This window comes from Triticum urartu, chromosome 4 (genome assembly GCF_003073215.2).
Source record: "Triticum urartu cultivar G1812 chromosome 4, Tu2.1, whole genome shotgun sequence".
NCBI classification, from domain to species: domain Eukaryota; kingdom Viridiplantae; phylum Streptophyta; class Magnoliopsida; order Poales; family Poaceae; genus Triticum; species Triticum urartu.
Genome location: NC_053025.1, coordinates 166181568 through 166187477, shown reverse-complemented (window position 1 = coordinate 166187477; position 5910 = coordinate 166181568). Strand labels below are relative to the sequence as shown.

At 50.3% G+C, this 5910-nt stretch overlaps 1 long non-coding RNA gene across 1 annotated transcript; it reads right to left on the bottom strand.

Moving 5' to 3' along the window:
• Positions 1-870: 870 nt before the first annotated feature.
• LOC125551216 lies at positions 871-2966 on the bottom strand. The gene is made up of 2 exons (XR_007302267.1): positions 2629-2966; positions 871-2318 (listed from the first exon to the last, which is right to left on the bottom strand). It is a non-coding gene; the product is annotated as an uncharacterized LOC125551216 (long non-coding RNA).
• Between the last annotated feature and the right edge of the window lie 2944 nt (positions 2967-5910).

Sequence of the window (5910 nt, the reverse complement as noted above, 5' to 3'; positions counted from 1 at the left end):
TGAAATTTAAAAGAGCACCCTACAAATGGGATTGATCAAGACATAGACTTATATATAGATAAAGGGATAATTAATGATCTGAATACAAAAGGAAAATCCAACATTAATTTATAAATAACATCTCAGATTATGCTATTTATATCCATGTACTAATTATTTTTGCATCTTGCATCAACTCAAAACTATATGAACTATTAATATATATTATTAGTGTTCCAATCTATTTTCTCTAAAAAAATACCAAAATTCAGATGTGGAAACGGCATATACTTGCAATGTCAGTATCATCACTCTGTATAATAATAATAATAATAATAATAATAATAATAATAATAATAATAATAATAATAATAATAATAATAATAATAATAATAATAATAATACACGCTAGCAAAAGGGCCATCACTATGCTATAGAGTACAAACATATAGACTTCAAGTTTTAACCCATTCTTTGTAAACTGAGGGCATTTTATTTATTTTAATTGCCTTGCACATGTTCTGATATCCATGGCTCGTTAGAAGCTGCATATTAATACACAGAGCAACTTTCACCAATCAGATGTGGTTGTTCATTATGAACAACCATCATCTTGCATATACTACCAAAAATTATATTATATTAAATTGAGATGAATTTAGCAAATAACTAAATGACAAGTAGCTAACTAATAATATTGAATATACTGAATTGATTATTTCCATTTTTGAGAGTACTCTGCACTAGCTAGCTTTGCATTAGATTGCTCCCGTACTACTCTTGCTTGTGATGATTTATTAGCCATGCATGTTACGGTGTATTAGGAGAAATCTCAGTGCGACAACTTGAAAATCTTTAAATATTCTACGTCACACAAGATATCGTAATTACTGAGATTCACCAAGTCATATATTAGAATTTCCTGATCCATGAATAAAATTCTCAGAACCTGTAGAAGCAACAACAGGAGAAAAAAACCATCACTAGATTTGAGACAGCTGGAGTTATCAACTCATGCATAATGAACTAAGAAACAGAGGGGGGCACGAGAACTACAAACAATCTAATCCACTTCTGCTCATCATGACGCATTGACGCCAACCCGGAGGTCATGACTTGACCTTGAAGGGATGCGGGATCTAAGTAGTATAGACAAGTGCACCATAATTATATACAAGAGAGGACATACAAAAATAAAAATTTAGCGGCTGGGAAAGAAGAGCCTACCAACTGAGCCACGCCATAGGAAGTCTGGTTTCTACATCGGTTTTGTCTTAAACTTAACTGGTTGTTTCATGGCTTATAGAGTAGCGTTATGTATAATGTCAAACACCTTTCATGTTCCAAGTTCAGCAGGTGACATGATGGCCCACATTCTGAACTATATTGGAACCCGAAACAGGTCACAATGTTAAATGTAAGTGAAATAGAACAATCATGTAGTAAGAAGTCAGAATTAGGTACCCCTACTCTAGCTAGGAGACCGATGGATGGAGGACCAATGGTTTTCTGGTTGATCACCACAAAAGTATTGTAACTTCCTGAGAGAAATTGCATGTCATAGAAACGCGTGAGGGACACACTAAGCAAAATACCTTAATTTTCAATTCAATGATCTTGTCGACATGTTCATCAACTTGACGTCTCTCAGAAGAAATCATCTTTTCTCCTTGTTCAGTGTTGCATGTTATATTTGGTTATTTACGAAAATATCCTTTTAGTGGAGAAGGGTGGATTGTTAGTGTAGATGATTTAGAAGATATAATTGGTGGCTTGTTCAGTGTTGCATTTATTTCAATGAGAAACTTATTTGTCAATTAAACTCTCCCCTTCAGTGATTTGTGTGAAACAGCAAATCTAAGGGCCTATTTGGCAACTAAGTTTTTTCTTAGTATTTGGAGACTACTGTGGTTTCTAAAAATACTATAGTTTTAAATACTTTAGGGTGTTTCTGTAGCAGAGCTACAAACAAATAGCTGGGCAGGACAGGCTGAAGGAAAGCTATTATGCACTCATCCTAACAACAATTTTTCACTAGATACAATTTCTTTTAACGCACTGTGGATATAAATTGGAAATTTGACGCAGTTAGATTGTTCTCATGTTAACAATGCTTCACTCAAATACAGTTTACACTCAGATTGATGTCATGCTAACCAGTGCTAACAACAATTCTTCACTGGATACAAATTAAGCTGTAGAAATTAGTAATTAGATGAATAGATGATGCTATAAATGAAATTTGGGGATATGAAAGAATCAAAGGAAATTACCTGCATTGTCTTGCAAGCTGTTTTCGCCTCATGTAGCAGTACTTATATCACTACACCAAATCTATCCTGCAAAAAAAAGCAAGACTCACATCAATTGCAAATAATGTCCATATGAGAAAGGGCAATTTTATCAAGACATATGAGCACTCGATACAAATCAGCAGCGCAACTTGCAAATCAAACACTGGCAGGGACTCGGGATTTTGGAGAGGTCGAGAGGAGTTGTTCGTTTCCTTTGGGGCTGAGTCGCTGGCTGGCCGCTGCGAGGTGCATCGGTCGGTGCCTCGGGTTGCGACTAGTCGGCTGCTGTGTGCCGGTCAGCGCCGTCGGCAAGGAACCAGAAACAAACAAGGATGAGCGAGTACAGGGGGCGTACTGCTGAACTGATGCAGTTGAGGACGGGGGCGTCGGTGCTTGCGCCGTCCCTGGCTATGCGGAGGAATGGTGGCGGCCGCACCTTACCCAACGCGAGGAGGATAGCCACGACGCCGTGTGCATCCCGGACGCGAGGAGGATGGCGGAGATGCAGTATGCATCCCCGACGCGCGGAGAAAGTGGCAACGGAGGCGGGCTCGACGAAGGAACAGGGGGAGGCGGGGCAAGGGGACGGCAACGGTGGGAATCCTAGCTGCTGAGGGTAGGGGGACGGCGGAAGTGAGAGATGGGGCATGGTGGCCGATGTAGGGTGTCTCTCATTTAGGATAATCTACTTTTTTTGAGATAAAGCCAAAACGAAGGGATATAATAATAATAGACTTATGCGCGAGCGACGAGACAAAAGAGGTGGAGGTGGGTACGGGGAGGTTAGCGCTAAGTGGGGAACGTGGGAGGTTCAACGAAACAACACATCATGCTATCTTCGTTGCTAGACATGCGTTGCTATATGGGTTTTTTTGTTGTAGTGGCGACGTCGATCAGCTTCCAGAGCTTTATCCAAAGCGCTGGCGCAAGCTTCGCGCGAGGTCGCAACAGACGCCTCGGCCTTTGCATTATCAAGCTCGCGTTGGTGGCGCCCAAGGTTGATGGCCACCTTTAGCTTATGCCACTCCTCCACTAGCCGAAGACCCTCGGCCTTGAGGCACGCGTCTACATCCGCGAGCTCCCCGCCAAGCCGGTTCATCGTGCCCATCGCCTACAGGAAGAGCTCGTGGCGGACAACGCTCCTTTCATGCGCAGCTTTGAGCGTGCAGCCGGCTCCGTCCTCCATAGCAGGGGCCGTCGACGGGACCTGAAGCGGTTCGCCCCTTTCCTGCAGGGGGCTGGGGGCTGGCGCCCCTCCGGACACCGACTGGGCTTCAGCAGGATCCCGGTTGGGATGAGGCTCACTGCTCGAAGAAGGGACCAAGATCGAAGCCATCCAGTCGTCGTCCATGACCAGAGGAGGAGACCTTGGCACGCTCGACACACCCCCGACGAGGCCACGAAGAAGAGACGGCAGGAGCGCGGGCTCAAGGTGCCAAGCCGACGCACCTGCCTCTCCGGCCGACCCTGTGAAGGGGGCAGCGTGCCGGCTTGGGACGCTCAAGGCCAGCGGAACACTCGAGGCAGGAGGAGGTTGCATCACCAGGGGCTTCATGGCCTTGGCAGATGGGATCCTAGAGAACCACCGTCAGGAAGGGAAGCGACACTCGCGAAATTACAGAGATAAGGTACTTACTCATCTACGGCGATGTACTTCCTATGTTTCAGCGGCCGGACGGTGCCGCTGCTTTAGCTCAGAGACCCCTTCCTCTTACGGAGCGTCGCGAAGTCCACGCGGAACCGGCCCAAGCGTTGCACGTGGCGACCAGCGCGGAGCGCGACTGGCGAAGCACCTGAGGAGGCGACCTCAGGAATGCCATGCTGAGGAGAGCTATCGGACTCCGCCTCACGATGACCTGCTGAGGCCTCAGGAGCTTCGGCCTCAGGAACGGCAGACTGCGTCGCCCCCTCAGTTGCTGCCCCAGGCAGCATTGACACCTCGACACCAGCGCCTCCGGCTTCCAGCGGTGCTTGCCTCCCTGCGCCCACTCCTGGGGCAAGCTCGGTGCCGGTGACATGGAGAGGAACCACGACGACAGGGTTCTCGCGGGGCCCCACAAAGCCAACTGGCCGCAACCCCCATTCATCGAAGGGGGGCATCTGCCCCGCGAACTCCACCATGTTCGAGCAGCTGTACATGCAACAACCCTCTTGCGGTAAATCACCCGGCAAGGGGTCACCGGCCAAGACCTCGAGCATCGTCCTTCGTGCCTCGGCCCGAAGCCCCGACGCCTGAAGCCTCATGCGATCCTAGTCGCCGGTCAGGGCCGACATCCGCTGGGAATGGCGCTGGAGTGGGGAGATGCGGTGTCGGAGGAACTCCTTCATCACCTTGGGCGCTGTCACATCGAGATCCTTTAGCCTCCTCAGCCGGAGCGGACGAAGGCGAGACGGTAGCCCGCGAGCTCCTCGTGACCCCAGCCAGAGCTGGGGACGGCGGGCGATGATGGAGGCGAGAGCAGGGGCTGAGTACCCCGACATCAACATACACCCACCGCATCCGAAACTCACTTGTGGATGGCGGGAGATCAAAATCAATCCCCGAGCCGGCCTTCGCCACCACGGCTTGGAAGCTCAGGCACCCTGAGCACTGCCGGGGGTTGGTCAGGTGCAGCGAGAAGAAATGGCGCAAGAGGGCCCCGGAAGGGGCAATGCCCACCAAGGCCTCGCAGACAAAGGCGGAGATGGCGAGAAGGGAAACAGATTGGGGATCAAGGTGCAACATATGGATTTGGTAATGAGAAAACACGGCATTGAAGAAGGCGGAGAATGGAGGAACCAGGCCAACCCACAGAGCATCGACGAAGAACGGGACCTCAGTGGTCGTCCTATCGATGGAGGCTCGGGACGCAGGCCAGGCCACCGTCTCTCCCCATTCATTGAAGCTGGTAGCAAGCGCAAGGTGGACCTTATCCATGGCCTCCTGATTGAGCACTCGCGATCGGCCGACTTCGGGCTCGACGGCCGGAGCTGAGTTGGCTGAGGGCAGGGGCTTCTTCCCTTTCTCCGTCCGGTTCGGTGCCATGGCAATAAGGGCAGAGCTCGAGTTGGGTTGGAAGAGGAAGCAGAGGTATGAGGAAGCGAAGAAGTCGGGGGGTGCGTTGCCAGCAATGGAGAGGTAACTGTGTAGGATGTCGTGGCTGCTTAGCCAGGCAGATTTCAAGGATGCGTGGGGAAGCGAGGCCGCCCACGTCCAATCCGTCGCCACGCGTCGACCAAGGCCGCAGGCTGTTGGGGCCCGCGGTGCTCTGCACTTGCCCTTTGGCTTCGCCTCGAAGCCAAAGCCCGAGCATGCCTTGGGCCCGGGGGCTACTATCGGCGTTCTGGGAACGGGGGTCCCCAGACTCACCTGCCTGCGGCCCATAGCATCGCTCCTCCCGCGGCCCCATACGGCCCATCTTCACTAGCAAACATTCAAGACCCTCGTGAGGGGCCAAGCCTCGCGAGGCGGATGACGCAAGACCTCCTCAGGGGCGGCCTCCCGGGCTGGCTCGCGAGGGGCGGAGAGATCAAGGCAAGGCGAACCTCGCGAGGTTCCAATGACGTAAGCCATGACGATCAAGACCAGGCGGGCTCCAGCGAGCACAGCGTCCTCGTTTCCTCTTTGGTGCTAAGGAGGCAAGCGCAGGTGAGGAGT